Below are 22521 nucleotides of genomic sequence, written 5' to 3'. Positions count from 1 at the left end.
AAGAGGGGCAACCGGGACAGAATCCGGCGCCCCGACCGGGACTAGAACCCAGGGTGCCGGCGCTGCAGGCGGAGGATTAGCTTAGTGAGCCACAGCGCCAGCCGGTTTCTTGATTTCTAAAATTGGAGCAGCAGCACCCACTTGAAAGATAGGCCCAAGAACCTGAAAAAAAAATGCATAAAATGCCTAGCACTGTGTGTCCCACTCAGATGATGAAAACGCGTTAGACTTAATCTATTTTTATTTTGTTAATAAGGGGCAGTGCTGCTTTCCTTTTTCAGAAACATCAAACAAGCTACCCTTTTAGAAACACTTTCTTCTCTGAAGTCTGCCCTTAATGTAAGTTTTGAAAGGCAGAATCACAGTGAGAGAGAGAGAGAGAGAGAGAGAGAGAGGTCTTCCAGTCTTCCATTTGCTGATTCACTCCCCAAGTGGCCACAATGACCAAAGCTGCACTGATCCGAAGCCAGGGGCCAAGAGCTTCTTCTGGATCTCCCCTGCAGGTGCAGGGGTCCAAGGACCTGAGCCATCTTCTACTGCTTTCCCAGGTCCATTAGCAGGGAGCTGGACCTGAAGTGGAGCAGCCAGGACTCGAACCTGCGGCCATATGGGATGCGGGCAGTGACACTACCCGTTACACCACGGCGCCGGTGCCTGGATTCTTAGATTTCCTATGCTCAGGAACCTGAGGATTTGGGTTGCAGAAACACTGCAGATTTCACTGGAGACAGCAAGGGCAGAAGTAGAGCAGAAAAACCCAATGGCAGAGTCCCCACGTCTAGGCAGGTGCAGGTCCTGGGCCCAGCAGAAGTGGCTTCCATTGCAGCCACAGTGTCCTTGGGCGAGGGGCTCCCCACGCCATGGCACAGCACCCTGGTGGTCTCAGGCAGTAATAGCCTGATGGACAAATGACAACTGGGGCTGAAGCCATCATCTGGGTTTCTCAAGACTGTTGGAATAATTTTACAACGTGTCAGGGCAAAGACCAGAGCGAGCGGAGAGTCCCTCTAGGCTTCCTGTGTTGCCAAGCCATCTATGAGCCCTGAGACGGGAGCTGACTTCTGCAGGTCTCATGTTCGTGACACTGAAGTAAGCTTTTGCGGGCTGAGATGAATTTCCAATGGATCAACAAAAGGCTGTGTTTCTTGGTCTAATCCCTTCGCTCACACCACCAAATGGTTGTCAGATGTTTATCCACACTGCGTGTCAAAGACCTCACCATGAAGACTCAACTTTCTGACTGCAGCAAAGTGTCGTAAAAGCAGAGGTGTCACTTACGCTCCGGAACCGGAAGAGAAGTCATGGAGGAGAGGCTGGGCTTTATGATGCCAGAAGAAACAGTGCGAGATAGGACGGGTCGAAGACCTGCCTCCTGCCAGGAGAAAGGGAATTGGAACGAAGAGTTCAGGTTCCCTGAAGCACGTGCTTTTCCGCCGGCACTGGAGCCGCAGCAACGGCCCTGAGTAATGAGCATGTGGCACGGCAGGTAAGACGCCAGTGGACACCGACATCCCATAGCAGAGTGCTTGGGCACACCAGGGGAGGCCGCGGTGACGGCTCAAGCACTTGGGCCCCTGTCACCCCCATGGAGACCTGGATGGAGGTCCAGACTCCTGGCTTCAGCCTGGCCCAGACTATTGCATGCTTTGGGGGAATGAACCAGAGGATGGAAGACCTCTCTCTCTCTCTCTCTCTCTCAAATAAATACCTTTTTAGAAAATAGGAGACTCGGAGCCTCTCCAGCAGCAGCACAACCTCCTGAATGAGAAATGAAAGTACAAGCGTTGATCCCTGCTCTTCGTCAAATCACTGTTTGCAAATGGCTTCCGTGTGTTGTCCAGCTCTGCCCAGTTGGCGGAGGTTCTGTGGAGCCTGCATCGAGCAGGCTGCTGCGGCCCTGGTAGGCTCAGATGGACCAGGGATCTCTGCCGTGGGCCCCTCCGCAGGAGAAAGAGGCAGCCCATGGGTTAGACATGTGCCGCCCTCGACAGCATGACACGGTGGTGACCAGCCAGGGTTCTGAGTGAGCTGCTCGTTTGAGGTTCCTGCCTCACTCTTCTGGTCTCTGTGGACCTTGGACTGTGGAGCTTCAACTCATATACACGAGTTTGGTTTTACAAAAAAAAGCCTTGACCTTTTTTCTTTTTTTTTTTTTTTTAAGATTTATTTATTTATTTGAAAGGCAGAGCTACAGAGAGGCAGAGGGAGGGAGAGAGAGAGCGAGCGAACGAGTGAGCCCTTCCGCTGGTTCACTTCCCAATTGGCTACAATGGCCAGAGCTGCGCCACTCCAAAACCAGGAGCCAGGTGCTTCTCCTGGTCTCCCATGGGGTGCAGGGCCCAAGCACCTGGGCCATCCTCCACTGCACTCCCGGGCCACAGCAGAGAGCTGGCCTGGAAGAGGGGCAACCGGGACAGAATCCGGCGCCCCGACCGGGACTAGAACCCGGTGTGCCGGCACCACAGGCGGAGGATTAGCCTAGTGAGCTGCGGTGCCGGCCTATAATTTATTTTTAAAATTTATTTTGAAAGGTAGAGTGAGAGAGAGAGAAATCTTCCATCTGCTTGTTCACTCTCCCAAATAGCCGCAACAGCGAAGTCTGGACCAGGGTGAGGCCAGGAGCCAGGAGCTCCATCCGGGTCTCCCACATGAGTGGCAGGAGCACAAGTACTTAGGCCACCTTCTGCTGCTTCCCAGGTGCATTAGCAGGGAGCTTGATTGGAAGCAAAGCTCAGGACACAAACCAGTGTTCCAATATAGGATGCTGGGGTTACAGGTGGTAGCTTAATCCACTTAGTCATGATGTTGGCCAGTAAATTAAAAAAAAAAAAAAAAAAAAAGTTCTTTTTCGAGATAACCAGAACCTCTCCCCAAGCAGTTAAGTTCCTGTCTTCTTTCTCATCTTCTCCCTGTTTCTCCTCTTATCTGAGCAGAACTCTTCCTACATCGTGTACTTCACCTGCTGAGGGTACAGAGACTGCTCTCAGCTCACCAGGTTGGCAACCACTGTTGGAGCCCTAGCTCCACTGGTTTATTACCCCAATATTATGCATCCGCATCTGTCAACAGACTACAGGAGCTCATTCATGGCACTGCTATAAAGCTAACATGAGGGGCTGGTGCTGTGGCACAGTGGGTTAAAGCCCTGGCCTGAAGTGCCGGCATCCCATATGGGCGCCGGTTCTAGTCCTGGCTGCTCCTCTTCTGATGCAGCTCTCTGCTATGGCCTGGGAAAGCAGTAGAAGATGGCCCAAGTCCTTGGGCCCCTGCACCCACCAGGGAGACCCTGAAGAGGCTCCTGGCTCCTGGCTTCAGATCAGCACTACTCTGGCCATTGCAGCCATCTGGGGAGTGAACCAGTGGATGGAAAATCTCTCTCTCTCTCTCTCTCTGCCTCTCCTCTTTCTGTGTAACTCTGACTTTCAAATAAATAAAAACATCTTAAAAAAAAAAAGCTAACATGAGATAATTTGTGTGACAGTATTTTGTTTATTTCCTAGCACATAAAAATTATCAGCAAGTATTAGTTTTTCTTTTTTTTATTTCTTTTTTTTTTTTGGTTCCCACAGGAAACGTTAATTTTTCCTTTGATAAAAAATTAAATGTGAACCTTCTGAAGTTATTTTCAGGGTGATGACGTTGTCTCAGATTGGAATCAAATTGTTCCATTTGAAAATGGTAGTGCATTAGTGGATATGTATGAACTACATTTCACAGTTCTCTGAAAATTTAAATATTAATTACATTATTATTTTTCTTTATTTGAAAAACAGACAGTGAGAGAGAGATTGATTGATTGATTGATTTCATCCACTTGTTCTCTCCCCAAATGTCTACAGCAGCTGGGGCTGGTACTCCCATGAGCTGGGAACTCCATCCGAGTCTCCCATGTGAGTGGCAGGCATCCAAGGACTTGAGCCATCACCCACTGCCTCCAGGGTCTGCATTAACAGGATGCTGGATCCGAAGCTAAGCCAGGGCTCAGTCCCAGGCACTCCAGCATGGGATGTGGGTATCTCAAGCTGGATCCTAACCACCGCCCCAGTTCTCCTAACTTCTGAAGGCTGTGTAATTAGATGTCTGTGGGAACAGGCAGTTTTATCAGGTTGATTCATCGCTAGCACCTAGGTGTAATAGCTGGCACATAATTAGGGCTCCATCTGGTGTGAGCCATGCAAGGGTGGGACCCTTTTGTCTGCCCGGGGCCATTTGGATATTTATAACATCATTCCCGGGCCATACACCATGATCAACTTAAAAAGCAGCCTGCTATAGAATTCATGAATTTCGAGTGCTACCCAAGGTTGCCTTGGCAGGGCCTGACCACACGATTTCGTGGACCTTACACAGCCCCGCGCTAGCCATTCCCCACCCCGGTTAGAGAGAGCGATCTTGAAATGGTAGAGAATTCTTGAAGTAAAAACACACACCCCATAGGGATATCATCACCAGTGGGTGTCTCAGGTGTTCACATTCAACCGCATCCTTCGCCCCTCCGCCAGCCATCTGTAGCTTTTTCTAGTCTGACTCTTCCCCTTGGCCTGGGCAGGGAGCAGCTGAATCCCTGGGGAGAGCTATCTTGCTTGACCTCCAAGGTATAAACTGAGGGCATGTTGAAGGTCTCCACGGTGTCAGCAACACCAGGGAACCCACTCTAAAAGGGCCTAGATTTTTAGATCACCAAGTGCTCACACACCGTACATGCTCTATTATTCTCGGAGCGTTGAGTCAGAACCAAAAGGAGCTGAAAACAGGCATGGCACTAGCAGAAGTCAGCTTTTGGTTTTCAGTGGGTGTGAAATAAATGCACCATGGAGTCTGCGATTAGCTTCCGGAGCCACTTCCTCTGCACCCATGACTTAGCTAGCTCGGCCACGCTTCCACAGCTGCCATGGTTTAGCAGGAGCCACAGGGGCTCGCGAGATGTTCATGCAGAGCGAGGTGGACGGCTGTGCCCTGGCCAACGTGCCCCCTCTCCTCGGCTGCTGAGCAGTGTTCGTTCCCTCCGCAAAGTCACTGCATAGCGGGCCTCAGTTCTGTGTGTCCCATGGACTCCATCCCGCTGCAGGTCAAAAGGAGAACCCAGTCCAGGTCGGCACCTGCGGCATGCTCACTTGGTGAGGAAGAGCACCTCTGTCAGTGGTGTCTGTCCACTCTCTGTCCAGTCTCCCTGCTCCTCTCTGCACAGGTGCTGATGTTGGGTCCCCTCACTGCCATGAAGATCTCACTTGGCATTGCTGCCTCGAGATTCGTTGCACATCACCAGGGAAATATGTGCAAACAGACCTCTGTTCTTCTGTGTCCCCCACTCTGCTTCCCCCCTAGTCCTTTGAAAACATTTAGAACCCTGAGCCTGGGGCTGGAGTGTGGCACAGTGGGTTAAGTCGCCAGTTGCATTGCTGGCATCCCATATCAGAGCATGGGTCTGAGTCCCAGCTGCTCTGCTTCAGGTCCAGCTTGCTGTTGACGGGTCTGGGAAAGCAGCAGAAGATGGCTCAAGTGCATGAGTTCCTGCCACCCACGCGGGAGCCCCAGATGGAGAGCCAGTCTCCTGGCTTCAGCCTGGCCCAGCCCTGGCTTTGCAGTCTGGGGAGTGAACTAGGGGGTGAAAGATCTCTCTCTCTCTCTCTCTCTCTCCATAACTCTGCCTTCCAAATAAATAAAAGAAATCATTAAAATTTCAGAATGAGGGCAAGTATATATTTTTACTTTAAATGATATCTTTCGTTTAGTCTTTTAAAAAATAACTATGGTAGATTATTATTTGACTATATATATATTTGACTATATATGTATAAATACATATATTTGACTATATATGTATATATATTTATATATATATCTTGCTCTATATATACATATATATTTGTATATATATATATCTTGCTCTCTCTATATATATATTTGTGTATATATATATATATATATATATATGAAAGGCAGAGAGAGAGAGAGATCGTCCATCTACTAGTTTACTCACCAAATGCCCAGTCAGGGTTGGGCCATGCTGAAACCAGGAGTCTGAGACTGAACTTGGGTCTCATGGTTGACAGGAAGCCTAGCACTTGAACCATCCTCTACTGCCTGCCAGGGTGCATGTTAGCAGGAAGCTGGAATAGCAAGTGGAGCTGGGACACAAACCTTGGCACTCCAGTATGGGATGTGAGCCTCCTTGGTGACATTTAACGGCTGCGCCAAATGCCCACCACTGTGATTATTTTAGATCCCACATGTAAGTGAGATTAATTTGTAGTTGTCTTTCTGTTCCTGACTTATCTCACATAGAATAATGTTCTCCAGCACCAACCATGGTGCCACAAATATCAGCATTTTCTTTTTTTTATTTACTTGAAAAATCAGAGTACAGAGAAAAAAGGAGAGAGAGAGAGAGAAAGAGTGAGCTATCCACTGGTTCACTCCCCAGATGGCCACAATGGCCAGGGCTGGACCAGACCAAAGCCAGGAGCCAGGAGCTTCATCTAGTCACCCACATGAGTGCAGTGACCCAGGCACTTGGCCATCTTCTGCTTCTTTCCCAGGAGCATTAGCAGGGAGCTGGATCAGAAGAGGAGCAGTTGAGACTTGAACCAGTGCCCATATGGGATGCTGGCATCACAGGCAGGGCTTCACCTGCTGCACTGTAGTGCTAGCCCCTTCTTCTTAAGGCTGAATAATATTCCACTCTGTGTGAGAGAGTATGTCAAAAAATTAAGGAAAATGGAATTAAAAAATAATTATTTCGGTGCAATTTTTTTTAAAAAACAATCCATGCATAGTTTTTTTCATACTATACATTTTTTTCCATGAACTTTTTAAAGTCCTCTTGGATATACATGCATAAGTCACATTTTATCTGTTCATCAGTGGGCACTGTTTCCATATCTCAGCTCTTGTGAAAATGCTGCAGTAAACATAAAAGTCCACAAATCTCTTCAGCTTACCAATTCCATTTCCTCCGGAAGTAGACCCGCAAGTGGGACGGCTGGACTAGAAGCTAGTTCTGCTTTTAATTTTTTGAGAAGCCTCCACATTTCTCCCCACGGTGGCCGTGTTGATTTACCTTCCCACCAGCAGTGCACCAGGGTTCCCTTTCTCCACATCCCTGCCAACCCTTGTTCTCTTTTGTCTTCCTGGTAATAGCTGTTCTAGCAGGTGTGAGGCAGTATCCCATTGTGGTTTCCATTTGCATTTCCCTGATGAGTACAGATGTTGAACATTGTTTTCATAGATCTGTTGGCCACTTTTACATCTTCTTTTGAGAAATGTCTGAGTTCCTTGCCCATTTTTAATAGGGTTATTGATTTTCTCATTATTGAGTGGTTTGAGTTGTGTATATTTTGGATATTAGCCCCCTGTCTGATGTTTAATTTGCAAGTATTCTCTCTCAATCTGTGTGTTGTCTCTTCACTCTCTTAATTGCTCCTTTACTGTGCAGAAGCTTTTTAGTCTGGTACAACCCCAGAGAATGTATTTCTTTTGTCATGTTAAATAAAACACTAAAATTATGTTTAATGCAAGAAAAAAATCAGCAAAAAATGATAACTTTTCATCTTCCCACCCATCAGGTCCCTGTTTGCATTTCAAATTTTAAAACTCTGCTTAATTCTTTTCATTTGATTGCTGCCAAAAATGAAAAGAGAAACACATCTCCCAGTTGACCAGACCTCACACACAGAGTGGGTCAGTCCCTCCCAGTGCCTAAGCTCCCCGCCCCCGCCCCCAGGACCAGGAGGAACGTGTGAGGTGTGGGTGCCAGGGCTGTTCACAGCAATCTTGATGCACAGAGGCCCTGGTCTGCAGTGAGGCCTCTGGGTCCCTGGAGGCACTGAAAGGCAGAGCCACCTTGTTATGAACTCTTCAGGTTCATGGTGAGTGGCACAGTGTCTGCCAGGCAGTGCTACTCTCATGTAAATTTACATAGTTAAGCTTCTTAAAAGATTGTCCATAGCTGTCAGTTCTAGTTCTTAGCCCCTCATTCACTTTTTTAAAAAATTCATTTATTTGAGAGGCAGAGAGAGAGAGAGAGAGAGCTCCCATCTGTGATTCAGTCTCCAAATGACTGAAATAACTTGGTCTGGGCCATGGTTGAAGCCAGGAGCTGGGGACTCAATCCAGGTCTCCCATATGAGTGGTAATAACCCAATCACTTGAGCATCGCATCTGCCTCCCAGGGTCTGCATCAGCAGGAAGCCAGAGCCAGGACCTGGAAGCAGGGGTGGACCTCAGGTTCTCCTGTGTAGCACAAGAGGGTGTTAACTGCTGGCTCCAATGCCTCCCCCACCCACTCTGTTCACTTCTGACTCTCCGTACCCTGGGGTTGTTGCAACAGAACACCTGAGACTGGGCGAGTCATAAGGAGCAGGAGTTTATTTGGCCCATGTTTCTGGAGACTGGACCTTCAGGATGGGGCTGCTGCATGTGACAGGGGCCTCAGGGCAAGGGGGAGCACGTGGGAGAGACAGAACCCCGTGGGTGGCCTCACCTTGCACACAGTGCTCTCGTGGCAACTAATCCACTCCCGGGAGATCTGCACGCATTCGTTGTAGTCACGCAGTCACCCCGCCCAGGTCCCACCACCCCTCCGAGCTGCTGCATTGAGAGTTAAGTTTCCAACATGGGAACTTGCGGGGGAATGCATTCAAACCCTAGCATCGGACTAAGCACATCTTTTCCTTCATTTTTAGGCTATTTGGGGAAAAAAGATCAGAGCCTCACTTTAATTAAAACACTCACTCCAATTCTCTACTTAATGATCCTTCAAAGATCTAGTGGGGAAGTCACATGGTAAATCAAGTAGCCTGCTACATCCTGTACATCTTACAACATGATAGATCGACACTGTCTCCTATTAAGACCTACACACAGTGAGAGGTCCTATTTCCTACAAGTCCTGCCAACTCACCTAGTTATTGCCCTTGAACTGCAGCGAAGTATCTTCCTGACATGTGCTCCACAACTCAGTTCTAAGCCTTTGTAACTGAGCCAGAGTTCCTCTCCCCAGACTGCCTTAAATGTAGAATTCCTTCAGAGTTTACCTGCCTGCCTGTTAAATATGTGAGCAACGCGTGATTATTCGACCTGAAACCCAGCCATTGCTTCTTTTACAGTTTGTTCATTCATTTCTTAGTTAGCGCTCTCAACCCAGGAAGAACAGGGATATTTTGTAGTAATGGAAAGGGCCAACCACCAGAATCCTTAATGATCATGAATTACAGTGTGAAAAACAGCAGGAGAAACAGTGGACTGTAGTCAGTATTACTGAATGTTGGTGAGTATAATTTCTTTAACTCACCAGCAAAAAAAAAAAAAAGTTTTATGCAAATGTACCTCTTTCTCGTCTTTATTTCCCTTTCTCAGCAAAAACATTGTAAATTGCTGAAAGTTTTCTGGTGATTTGTCATATTTGGCACGCGTTTAATTGGTTTTGGCAATGACATTTAGTGACTCATAGGAGAATACTTTTAGACTCTTTACTAACAGATGTATCAGGGCCTGTGCTGAAAGCAATGACAACAATGTCACATGGCTATAAAATTGCAGGAATTTGCCTTTGGTGGTCCAATCAAAACAAGCCTGTATGAAAAGAAAGGAGAAGATAAGATTTAAAATATACGTTGTTATAACTGTTCAGCCATAAAAGACCCAATCTCTTGTCATCTATTTAAATAACACATGTTGAAATTGGAATAGTGGACCAGGTAGCTCTCAATTTTGAATCCACAGTGTTTGGAGTCATGGTATTTCATTTGCAACAGTGTTTCCATTTCTTGTGTTGGAGAGATGTCTACAATACACTGGAACATTCAGGTGATACCTTGTTTGCATTTTTGCTTCTCTAAGTAATCTGTTCTTAGAAACTCATGTGGCATTTTCTGGACTCTTGTTTTCATTTCATTTCTGACTTGGTGGCATAAGGTACTGTCATTTCAAAGGTGGCAGCATTGGTACAGCATGTAGTTGAGGGCCTGTGTGTCTGCCATGAACTCCATTAGATGCTGGAGAAAGTTCTGAACGGATCCATGGCCTCAGGAATCTCACAGTGCAGGGGGAACAGACTAGAAGACAGTAGGACCTACTAGGAGTTAGAATGGGGGAAGTACTTAGGCTCTGCTGATGCCACAGAGGTAAGATTCCCAGATGTGGAGTGTTTCAGCTTCCTCTCTCTCTCAGACCTAAGCAGAGTTTTGGTCTTTGCCTGTTCTGCCTTGCCTCTGCCTGTCAAGGGAGATTTTGTCTTGGCCAGCCTGGATCTCAATTGCTGTGTTTCCAAATCAACAGAATGGGTAGCCAGAGATTGGAAAGGTGTGAGGGAAGGAGGGGCAACTTTTTTTTTTTTTTTTGCTTGATTAATTCACGGGACTCACCAATATAAAGAATCTGCACAGTGGGGGGGGGGGGGGGACCACTCTAAAGAAGTAGAGCCATTTCACATACAAATAGATGAGCAAGTTGCAGAAAGCAACTCACCTTGCATCAAACAGTGTGCCTGGAATGGGCATTGGACACAGTAGTTGAGATGCTGTTTGGGAAGCCTGCATCCCATAATGAGTGCCAGGTTTGGGTCCAGGCTCCTCCGCTTCTGATTTTAGCTTCCTGCTAATGCACACCCTAAGAGGCAGCAGGTGATGGCTCAAGTAGTTGGGTCTCTGCTACCCACATGGGAGGCCCAGATTGAGTTCTAGGATCCTGGATTCAGTCTGGCCCAACTCTAGCTGTTTGCAGGTAGCTAGGGAGTGAACCAGCAGATGGAGAATCTTTGTGTTTAAGTCAGTGTGTCTGTCTCTCTCTCTCCTTTTCCCTCTCATACTTACCCTTGCTCTGCTTTCCTTCCTTCCTTCCTTCCTTTAAAAAATTTATTTTATTTATTTGAAAGGCAGAGTTACAGAGAGAGGTAGAGCTAGAGAGAGAGAGAGGTCTTCCATCTGCTGGTTCACTCCCCATATGACCACAATGGCCAGAGCTGCGCTGATCCAAAGCCAGGAGCCAGAAGCTTCTTCCAGGTCTCCCATGTGGGTGCAGGGACCCAAGCACCTGGGCCATCTTCTACTGCTTTACCAGGCCATAGCAGAGAGCTCTCTTGCTCGCTCTCTTTCTCTGTCTCTCTCTCTGCCTCTCCTTCTCTCTCTGTGTAACTCTGACTTTCAAATAAATAAATCTCTAAAAAAAAATTTAAAAATAGATAAATAAATTTACCCCTAGGGGGGATTATGTCATTTAAAAAAAAAGGCTCATGACTGATACCTTGTGATCCAGGGTCCACACCCCGAATCCCAGCAACAAGAGGGGTTTTTATTCTCTGCCCACGCCCTTCCTAGTCTGCCCTAGACATGCAATCCCTGTCCACAACATGCCCCTCCAGCCTGTAGACTGTTCTGCCTGTTTCACCACCACATGCAGGCATCAGCATAGGGCTCCAGCTTGGTTCACAGCTTTTCATGATATGCATTTTCATAATCTTTTTGAAGTCTACAAACACGCACACAGTCTCCCAGGAAGAAAAAAAATTTTCTCCATTCTCACTTCAAATTTAGGAGAAAAATAAATCTCTAAATCTACAAGGGTATGGTCCCACTCAAAAGGAACTAATATATATATATATATATATACACACACACACACACATATACATATATACACACGTGTATATATATTTTCTTTATGGAACTTATTTAGCAGTTAATATTGATTTTTAAAAATAATGTATTATTTATTTATTTGAAAAGCAGAGTAACAGAGAGAGGGAGGGAGAGAGTGAGAAAGAGGTCTTCCATCCACTGGCTCACTCCCCAAATGTCTTCAACAGCTGGGGCTGAGGAAGGCCAGTTAGGAGCCTGGAGCTTCTTCCAGATCTGTCTCATGGGTGCCGGGGCCCAAATGCTTGGACCATCTTCCACTGCTTTCTCAGGAACATTAGCAGGAAGCAGGATCTGAAGTGGAGCAGCCAGGACTTGAAGCAGTGCCTATATAGGATGCCTGCAGTGTGGCAGGAGGTGGCTTAACCCACCATGCCACGGTACCGGCCCTACCTCTGTGTTTTACTCTAAGATATTTGTGGGTTTGGTACTTATAGTTGGTTCATTGATCTATTCAGGTTAATTTTTACATTCATCTTAAATGCTTGCAAATACAGTAATACATTTTTTAAAAGATTTATTTATTTATTTATTTTTCAGGTAGAGTTACAGACAGTGAGAGAGACAGAGAGAAAGGTCTTCCTTCCATTGGTTCACTCTCCAAATGGCCACAACGGCTGGCACTGCACCGATCCGAAGCCAGGAGCCAGGTGCTTCCTCCTGGCCTCCCATGTAAGTGCAGGGGCCCAAGCACTTGGGCCATCCTCCAGTGCCCTTCCGGGCCACAGCAGAGATCTGGACTGGAAGAGGAGCAACCGGAACTAGAACCGGCACCCATATGGGATGCCAGTGCCGCAGGCGGAGGATTAACCTAGTGTGTCACGGTGCCGGCCCCAATACATGTGTTTTGGTACTTTGATTTGTTTAGCAGACAATGAGGGTTAAATTAATTTAAATGTCAAAGAGCAATAGCTATGATGTCTTTTCTCATCATTTTTATTCAACATTGTACTGAACATACTAGCTAAGACAACAATGTAAAAAAAAAAAATAAAGCAAGAAAGAAAGCAAAAAGGTGGTATCCAGATTGGAAAGGAAGAAGTAAAATATCTCATTTATAAGTGACCTAATCTGGTATATAGAAAATTATAAGGAATCCACTAAAAACCTATTTGAACTAATGACATTAGAAGAGTTGCAGGATTTAAAAATCAATTCTATTTCTATACACTTACAATGAACAACCAAATAATGAAATTAAGGAAAAATTCCATTTATACTAACATCAAAAAGATTAAAATATTTAGGAATAAATTTAACAAAAGAAGTACATAACGTGTACTCTGGAAACTACAAAATAGTATAAAGGTAAATTAAAGATTTACAGAGTTGGAAAGTTATCTTACACTTATGATCAAAAAAGTTTGTGTTGTTAAGATAGCAATAACTTCCCAAATTCATATAGAGATCTCCATTGGAATTCCAGTTTGTAGAAATGGACAGAGCTGACCCTAAAATTCATGGAATTCATGGAAATGAAGGGCGTCCAGGATAGCCAAAGCAATCTGAAAAGGAAAGACAAAGCTGGAGGCCTCAGACCTCCTTATTCTGAAGCATAGTGCAGATTGGCAGTGATCAAGCCAGCGCAGAACTCGTGCAAGGGTAAGCACACAGATGAGCAGAAGAGAACCACAAGTCCAGAAATAAAGGCGAAGACCATTCACTGAGGAAAGCACAGGTGCAGTGTCTCTGGAGGACAGCTCCAGGAACAGCGTGGTGGCCACACATATAAAGTTGAAGCCTCACTTCATACCATATACAAAAGTTAAGTCAAAAAGAGTTTTTTAAAAAAATATCTAAAGAGCCCAAACTATAAAACTCTTAGAAGAAAACACAAGTTAGATCTTTGTAAACTTGAGCTTTTTTTTAGGTAGAATAAAAGGCATAAGCAAAAGAAAGAAAAAATACACAAATTGGACTTTGAAGCTTTTGTATTTTATAGGTCTCTATCAAGCAAGTGAAAAGACAACCCACAAATTACATATCTGATAGGGGACTTGTATCTAGAATTTATAAAGAACAGCTATAGCTCCATCATAAAAGACAAATAAGGCAATTCAACTGAGGGCAACGTATCTAAGTACTTTTCCAAAGAAGATGTGTATGTGATGGATAAGCACACAGAGAGATGCTCACAACATTAGCCACCAGGGAAATGCATCAAAAACCGTGATGTCCGTTAGGATAATGACAGGTGCTACCTCTGAAGGGAAAGTAGATGATGCAATCCATTTGGCAATCGGTTTGGCAATTCCTTGAGAAGTTAAGCAGAGTCACCATTTTGTCTGATCTATTAGAGATCTAAGAAATGAAAACATTTGCCTGCACAAAACCTTTTTCATGAATATTCGTTAGCACCATTAATTGTCATAGCTCAAAGGTGGATCTACACAAGTGCCCTTCGGCTGATGAATGGATAAACATATGTTGTCTGTCTGCACGATGGAAATTACTTGGCAATAGAAAGAAATGAAATATTGATGCACAGTACAACACAGATGAAGCTTGAAAGTATTACACTAAGTGAAATAAGACATAAGACCACGTGTTACATAATTACATATGAGATACATAGACCAGGCAAAAGGAGCTCAGGATTGCCTAGGGCCAGGTGGAGAGTGGGAGGGTGGGAAGGGTGATGGCTAAAGTGTGTGGGACTTTGGATGAAAATGCTCCAAAATGAACTGTGCAGTGGATGCACTGGAATAGTCCCCACATCCATAAGCTGTACACTGTACACTTTATACTCTGAGTTAATTGTGTGGTGTATGCATGATATCTCAATAGAACTGCTACTTTGTCAGTTGCTTTTGTAGCTTTGAATTATATACTTATATGAGGGTCCTTCAAAAAGTTTGTGGAGAATGGAATTAAAAGATAAGTGTATTTGGGTGGGAGGGAGGTCATGGGGGGAAAAACCACTATAATCCAAAAGTTGTCCTTTTGAAATTTATATTTATTAAATAAAGAAAATTTTTAAACTTTTTAAAAATTTTTTAAGAAGATAAATGTATTTGAGTGCAAAAAATTACAATCCATTCTTAAGAGAGGTCTTCAAACTTCATGGAAATGCCTATTATGAAAAAACTATTCATGGATTTCAATTTTTGCATCAAAATAGCTTATCTTTTTAAAAAGCATTGTCGCTCCCCCTCTTCGTGGAGGAACGACACAGGACCCTGCGCTATTCTTTCGTCTGCTCGGCCCTCCCCGGGTTTGCTGCTGGTTCTTCCCGGGTTGGCTACTATCCCTTCCACCTCCGTGGAAGGGCAGTTCCCCCGGCCACATTCCCCACTTCCGCAGGGGAGCGGCACACCGCCGGCCGGCTCTCTCAGGGGCTGCACAGGCGTTCCCCTTAGATGTTCCTGGTGCATGCCGTCTCTCTCCTCCTTTATAGTCCTCCTCTGCCAATCCCACCTCGGCTGCCCACACGCCGAGTACGCTGCTCTCCTCCAATCAGTAGCAAGTCCTACAGTTTATTGGTTGAACTGGAGGCAGCTGTGCGGAAGCTGTTTACTTCTCTCCCAGCGCCATATTGTGGCAGAGCAGATGCATAGAATAAGTCTTAATTCCAGTAACTTAGTCCAGTCCGGATTGCTCCCCACAGATCCCCCTTTCTTTTTATTTTTTGGCGTTGATACGCGCCTGTCTTCGGTGTCCCGCGGCACACACTCTGCTCTACTTGCTAGAGTTGCCACAGGTTCTTACAAGTCCTATCAATCAGGCAAACCAAATCCGGGTCCTCTCTTCGCCATGTTGTGAGAAGGTTTTTAGGCGCTGATGCGTGCCTGTGTTCGGTGACCTGCGGCTCATACTTTGGTCGAGCCGCCTGCTGGCACTTACCGCCTTAATCAGGCAGACCGAATCCAAGCCTCCTAATTGCTGTATTGTGGGGAGGCCTTACTGATGTTAATTCGTGCCTGTCTTCGGTGACCTGCGGCGCATAAGCTGCTAGCCGCCGCAGGTGCTCATCGCCTCACTTAATCAGGCAGACCGAATCCAAGCTCTCTCACTGCCATGTTGAGGGGAGGCCTTTCTATTTCTCTATTTCTCTATCTCCGGGCATTCCTACTTCTCCCATTTTACTTCCATCTTCCAGCATTCCTATTTCTCTCACTTTACTTCTAAACTTCTATTTCTCCTATCCCTGCAGCTTCCCGGCGCCTCGCCCTGCCGGCAGCTTCACCCCGAGGCTGCTTCTCGGCGCCTCGCCGGCTCTGAGCCGCTTCAGCCCACGCCTCTCTCATCTGCGCGGCTCGGCTTTGCGCGCACACTCCGCAGTTACGCACTAGCCCTTTCGCGTCTGAACCACGGCCTCGCGCCAGCCCCGCGTTCCCTATCTATTCACGCCCCGCGCTCTCTCTGCACGCAGCGGCTTCCGCGAGTCACACAGCGTAGCTTGCGTCTCCACCACTAGCATTCAATCCAAGTTCCCCGGGCTAGCCTGGCGAATTCAACCCAGCATACGTCTCCGCCCCACGGTTTGGCTTCCCGTCCTTTGCTCCCCGGGCTAATCAGACGGATCCCAATCTGGCTTACGTTTCAGCTTCTGGTTTCAACTTTTCGCCCCCTATTCCCGGGCTAACTTGAGAATCCCAAAGTGGCTTTCGTTTCCACCTCGGCCTGCCCCCCGCGGCTTCAATTTCCCTAACATTTTTCTCTACCCGGTATGTTTCCCCAAGCTTTCCTCCAACAATACTCCTCCCTCATTTCTCCTGGCCTCTCCCCACAGTCTGCATCCGAGTCTGTTTGTTCTAGCTTTCACTTTCGCTTTCGACCTTAGAGATTTCTCCCAGCTTCCCCCCGTAGTCCGTATCTGAGTCTGTGCCTAGGCTTTCAATAGCTTCTTCCGGCACCTTTTTCGTCCGGCTTTTCCCTAGGCTATTTGCTAGTCTCTCTCTCCGATATTTTCCCAGTTCTTCCCGTTTCTTCCCTCCTAAGTTTCCTATCCGTCCTAAGTTTCCTAATCCGTTCTAGGTTTCCTATCCGAGTCACGGCACCATTATGTCGCTCCCCCTCTTCGTGGAGGAACGACACAGGACCCTGCGCTGTTCTTTCGTCTGCTCGGCCCTCCCCGGGTTTGCTGCTGGTTCTTCCCGGGTTGGCTACTATCCCTTCCACCTCCGTGGAAGGGCAGTTCCCCCGGCCACATTCCCCACTTCCGCAGGGGAGCGGCACACCGCCGGCCGGCTCTCTCAGGGGCTGCACAGGCGTTCCCCTTAGATGTTCCTGGTGCATGCCGTCTCTCTCCTCCTTTATAGTCCTCCTCTGCCAATCCCACCTCGGCTGCCCACACGCCGAGTACGCTGCTCTCCTCCAATCAGTAGCAAGTCCTACAGTTTATTGGTTGAACTGGAGGCAGCTGTGCGGAAGCTGTTTACTTCTCTCCCAGCGCCATATTGTGGGAGAGCAGATGCATAGAATAAGTCTTAATTCCAGTAACTTAGTCCAGTCCGGATTGCTCCCCACAAGCATATTTATTCATTTTCATTTTATTCAAAAGACAGAGAGACAAGCAGAGGAAGATCTTCCATCCGCTGTTCACTCTCCCAAATGCCCACTGTGGATAGCACTGGGTCAGTCTGAACCCAGGAGCCCACAATGCAGTCTCCATCTTCCACGTGGGTGGCAGGGACCCAATTACTTGAATCAACACCTGCTGCCTCCCAGGAGGCACATTAGCAGGAGGCTGGAATCAGAAACGGAGTAGTGGGACCCAAACCAGGCAATCCAATATGGGATGCAGGTGTTCCACTGTGTCAAAATAAATTTCCCTTTCCTTCCGTTTTTCCATTAACCCTTTGAAGTACCCACATACATTTATTTCTTTTGCGTCAACTACTAAGAGATGGATCCAGGCTCATAGTTCCTTCCCTGTGCCATTTTCCCTTTCTGCTTCTCTTGCTGTGGCTCTGCTTGACAGCTAACACATTGTCAAGGTTGGTGCTATTTATGTTTTGTTCTGAAATGGCAAATTCATCTGTGCCGTGTCAATACTTGGATTCTAAAAGCTGAAATTCAATGAAGTGTTTATGTTATCCTCATCATGTAAATATTATTCACTGCAGATCCAAGTGATGTGGTTGTTTATATTTCCTTTCCTTGTTCTTCCTGGAGCTCCCAACTGCTTATTTTTTTTTCCTAACAATGTTGGCTTTATTGCACCTTTAAATTTTTCCATTCTTCAAACACTACTATCAGACATGAAATCTGCAGCTGCCCCGCACAGAGCTGCATTCCGACTCTTCTCTTTGTGGTTCTCCCTGGTGTGGTTCGTTCTGTCTGAGGCTGATGTTGATCATCCTTGGTATAACTGCCCAAGAAAGGCTGTGTGAGAGCAACACTTGGCCTGCAAGTACCTTTCTCTTCATTCACACTGATTTATAATTAGACTGACTGAAGAATTCTCAGATGATGATAGCAGAATGTTTCTGTGTCAAGTAGCAGAAAGCTTGGTTTTAAAAAGGGGGTTAGGGTTTCTGGCTGAAATAACTGAACCATCCAAAGCTGAATTGACTTCAGGTCTGGTTTGATCCAGAGATTCAAAGGGTCATATGGGCCTTGCCTCCATTTGTTTAAACAATTATTTTTATTTGAAAGAGAGAGTGAAAGAGAGAATTGATTTTCCATGTGCTGCTTCACTTCCCACATACCTGCTAACAACCAGGGCTGGGCCAGGCTGTCAGGAGCCCAGAACTCCATCTGGGTCTCTCTTGTGAGTGTCAGGGTTCCAATCACTTGAGTCGTCATGTGCTGCCTGCCAGGGTGCAGTAGCAGGATGCTAGATTGGAAGTGGAGGAGCCAGGACTGGCATCAGAACTCCAGCGTGGGATACAGGTGTCCCAAGCAGTGGCTGAGCCTGCTGTGCCACCATGCCCAGCCCCCATTAACTCCTCAAGATCAGTATCTGATTCTCAGTGGGAGTTTCTCAGGGGCAGGGATAGGTAATTGACTGTGTTTTCTGCCTGTTTTTTTTTTTTTTTTTTTTTTTTTTTGGCAGGCAGAGTGGACAGTGAGAGAGAGAGACAGAGAGAAAGGTCTTCCTTTGCCGTTGGTTCACCCTCCAATGGCCGCCGCAGACAGCGCGCTGCGGCCGGCGCACCGCGCTGATCTGATGGCAGGAGCCAGGTACTTATCCTGGTCTCCCATGGGGTGCAGGGCCCAAGCACTTGGGCCATCCTCCACTGCACTCCCTGGCCACAGCAGAGAGCTGGCCTGGAAGAGGGGCAACCGGGACAGAATCCGGCGCCCCGACCGGGACTAGAACCCGGTGTGCCGGCGCCGCAAGGCGGAGGATTAGCCTAGTGAGCCACGGCGCCGGCTTTTTTCACTGCGCTGACCCGAAGCCAGGAGCCAGGTGCTTCTCCTGGTCTCCCATGGGGTGCAGGGCCCAAGCACTTGGGCCATCCTCCACTGCACTCCCGGGCCACAGCAGAGAGCTGGCCTGGAAGAGGGGCAACCGGGACAGAATCTGGCGCCCCGACTGGGACTAGAACCCGGGGTGCCGGTGCCACAGGTGGAGGATTAGCCTAGTGAGCCACGGCGCCAGCCCTGCCTGTGTTTTAGTCCACCCAATTTCTGACTGTTCATTGACTAAGAGTACAGTCGACTGGTGGGAGAAAGCTCCCTACTCATGGTAAAAGTAAAGGAGCTGATGGGGCTTCTGTCTCCCCAGTCTCCCAGAGGTGGTGTGCTCGGGTTTGGATGTGATGTGAGCACAGCCCCCAGAGGTCTGTGTGCTGGGAGCTGGGCCCCACTGTGCAAGGTCCGAGTTGGGGTGCCCAGTGGGAGGTGATGAGGCTACTGGGGTGCTGCCTTTGGAAGGCATTAATGTGTTTCTTGCAGGAACCTGATTGGTTCCTGTGTGGCCCCCATTTGCTCCTGCAGCAGGAAGTTATAGGAAGAGGGAGCTGGGCTCTGACTCCCTTTGCTTCCTGTCTGGCCGTGTGTCACGGGAGCTTCCACCATGATGTCATGTGCTGTGGTGTGACCTGGTCTGAAGGCCCTCGTAGAGGCCAGAGGGGGCCTCTGCTCTTAGACTTTCAGCCTCCAAAACCGTGAAGGAAACAAACCTTTTTTCATTGTGGAGTGCCCAGCCTCCGGTGTTTTGTTAGGGCCGCAGAAAAGAGACTGAGACTTGCGCGTGTCTTGCAGGGATTCCTGACGGGAGAGCAGTTATGCTCACACACAGGCTGGGGTGGCCTCGCTGGGCCTGCCCTGACACCTCTGGATGCAGAGAGGGGGAGGAGAGAGGCAGGAAAAGGTCCGGGGAGTCGGCACCCCAGGGTCTAGCCCAGTGGAGAGCTATCTGGCTTGATTTATGGAGCAAATCTAGCTCTGGGCACAGTTTCCCTTTTCCTTAAGATGAAGATTCTATTGAGACTGACATCAGCTATTTTGTTCTCTTTGAGGACACAGTCCCCTTCGACCTCTTCCCAGCCCCAGTGAACTGAGGCGTAATTGCAGTCTGTCAGGTGGCGCTGATATACGGGAGGTTTGGTCTGGCTGCTGATACTGGCAGAAGGAGTTGAGTTTTTCCCAATAGGATGAACAGTCTGCGCATAATGAAAGCAAGACTCTAAAAATTGGCTTCTATTCTACAACATCTAGGTCTGGCACGATCATGCATGGCTTGAGAACCACTTTAGATGACATTCAAGGCTGAGTTATTTCATCCAGTGAAATCATCTTCAGCGATTCCAGTGGAGGCCCAGGTCCAACAGCTTCACATAAATCTTCCTTGAGAAAGACCAGAGGTGGATGCTTCCTTCCATGTTCTCAGTGGATAATACTGCTCCTGACAGGGGGACGTGGCCAGCAAAGTCTGATCAGGTGTCCGTAAGTTTTAAATGATCATATTTCTTCATGAACTCTCTGCACGGCCCACTACGCGGGAAGCACTAGCTGCTTGAGCTCATTTTGTATTCCTCTGGCGTGCGAGTAGCACCTCTGCGGACCTCACTCCAAGTGTTTCTTCAAGATAAAGCGGAAGTGGGCGTTAGGCACAGAGGTTAAGGCACTGCGTCCCATGTAGGAGTGTCCATTTCCAATACCAGTTTCCTACTAGTGTGCGTTCTGGGGGGCAGTAGGTGGTAGCTCAGGTACTTGGACCCCACATGGGAGACTCAGGTGGAGTTCTGGGCTCCTAGCTTCCGCCTGGCCACTAGTCCTGACTTTTGTGGATATTTGGGGAGTACTCCAGCAGATGGGAAACCAATTTCTCTCTCTCTCTCTATTTCGCTTTCTCTTTCCCTCCCCTTCCCAGATTTCCAAATAAATAAAACTTTTTAAAAATTAAAAAATCTCCATACCTGAATGTCAATGAAGTTTCCCTTTTTTTTTTTTTTTTTTTTTTTTTTTTGCTTAATCTAAACACAATTACAAAACTTTTTTTTTTTTGGTTTCTAAATTGTAGGCAATACAAAAGTTTATGATAGGTTGAAAAAGAAAACTTAGTTTTAAAAATTCAACTTTTAGTAATTTAATCAATGAATACACACAAAAAAGAGCTCAGCTATAAAAAAAGGATGTTATCTCAGCATTTTTTGTTGAAGAAAAACAAAACTGGAAAGTATGTACATGCCAACCAATAAAGGGCTGTTGAAGTGTTTTGTAGACTACATTGGAGATACATGGCATCCGACAGAACTAGATGATCAGCAGCTCTTAAAAAGGAACGAGACTGATTTATTTGTGCCCCGTGTGGGCAGTTCTTCAACACACTTAATTATGTGCAAATAAACCAGATGAAGCCCTGCGGGTATTGCTTATACAGTCCCCTCTATGAAGAATTTTAAAACCTGTTGGTATGCGTGTGTGTGTCTGGGTACGAGTATAAAGCATACTTAGGTATACAGGTATTTCAAAAAGTTCCTGGAAAAATGAAATTGAAAGATTAGTTTATTTTGGCACAAAGCATTTTCAAAAACGTGCACAGTTTCTTTCTCCTGTGAATTTTTCGTGAACTTTGTGAAGATTCCCACATCTGAGAAAAATGTTTTTGAAAGAATCGTGGATAATCAGGGTGAGAAGGGCCAGAGGAGGGTGAGGAAGGAGAATGTTGCTTTCCAGTCAACAACTTTCAGTGCTGTTGGATCGCTCATGATACACGGGGATTAGCTTTTTGTTAGGCCTACAATTCACTGTATGTTACCAAAGTTATCCAGGTGGTAGGATTACAGGGCATTAGTATGTTCTTTATAGTTTTATGCATGAAAGAAACACTAGCAAATGCTACTCGAAGCCTCCTCCTGTAGTGCCGGCATCCCATGTAGGCACCAGTTCATGTCGCGGCTGCTCCCTTTCAATCCAGCTCTCTGCTATGGGCTGGGAAAGTAGTAGAAGACGGCCCAAGTGCTTGGGCCCCTGCACTGACATGGGAGACTAGAAAGAAGCTCATGGCTCCGAGCTTTGGGTGGGTCCAACTCTAGATGTTGTGGCCATTTGGGGAGTGAACCAGTGGATGGAAGACCTTTCTCTCTCTCTCTCTCCTTTTCTCTCTCTCTCTGTTACTCTACCTCTCAAACAAAAAAATTAATGATGTGGGGGCCGGCATTGCACCACAGTGGGTTAAACCACTGTGACATTGGCATCCCATATGAGCACTAGTTCATGTTCTGGATGCTCCACTTCCAGTGCAGCTCCCTGCTAATAGTGTACCTGAGGACACAGCAGAAGATGACTCAAGTGCTTGGACCCTTGCCACTCATTAGAGAGACTCTCGTGGAGTTCCGGGTTTCTGGTTGCGGCCCTTTGGGGAGGGAACCAGGAAATAGAAGATCTCTCTCTCTCTTTCTCTCTCTCTCTCTCTGTCTAACTCTGCCTTACAAATACATAAATCAGTCTTCAAAAAAAAGTCATAGTGTGGAAATGAAGTACAATAACAACA

At 46.9% G+C, this 22521-nt stretch overlaps 1 long non-coding RNA gene across 1 annotated transcript; it reads left to right on the top strand.

Annotated features, from left to right (window-relative positions):
* The first annotated feature begins 740 nt into the window (after window positions 1-740).
* LOC127491359 (uncharacterized) lies at window positions 741-20905 on the top strand. The gene is made up of 3 exons (XR_007920017.3): window positions 741-1486; window positions 12174-12305; window positions 20244-20905. It is a non-coding gene; the product is annotated as an uncharacterized LOC127491359 (long non-coding RNA).
* Window positions 20906-22521: the final 1616 nt, after the last annotated feature.

This window comes from Oryctolagus cuniculus, chromosome 1, assembly GCF_051225735.1.
Source record: "Oryctolagus cuniculus isolate XC-2025 breed Fujian yellow rabbit chromosome 1, ASM5122573v1, whole genome shotgun sequence".
NCBI lineage: Eukaryota > Metazoa > Chordata > Mammalia > Lagomorpha > Leporidae > Oryctolagus > Oryctolagus cuniculus.
Note: the sequence above shows the minus strand (reverse complement) of the source record. Positions and strands in the feature narration are given on the sequence as shown.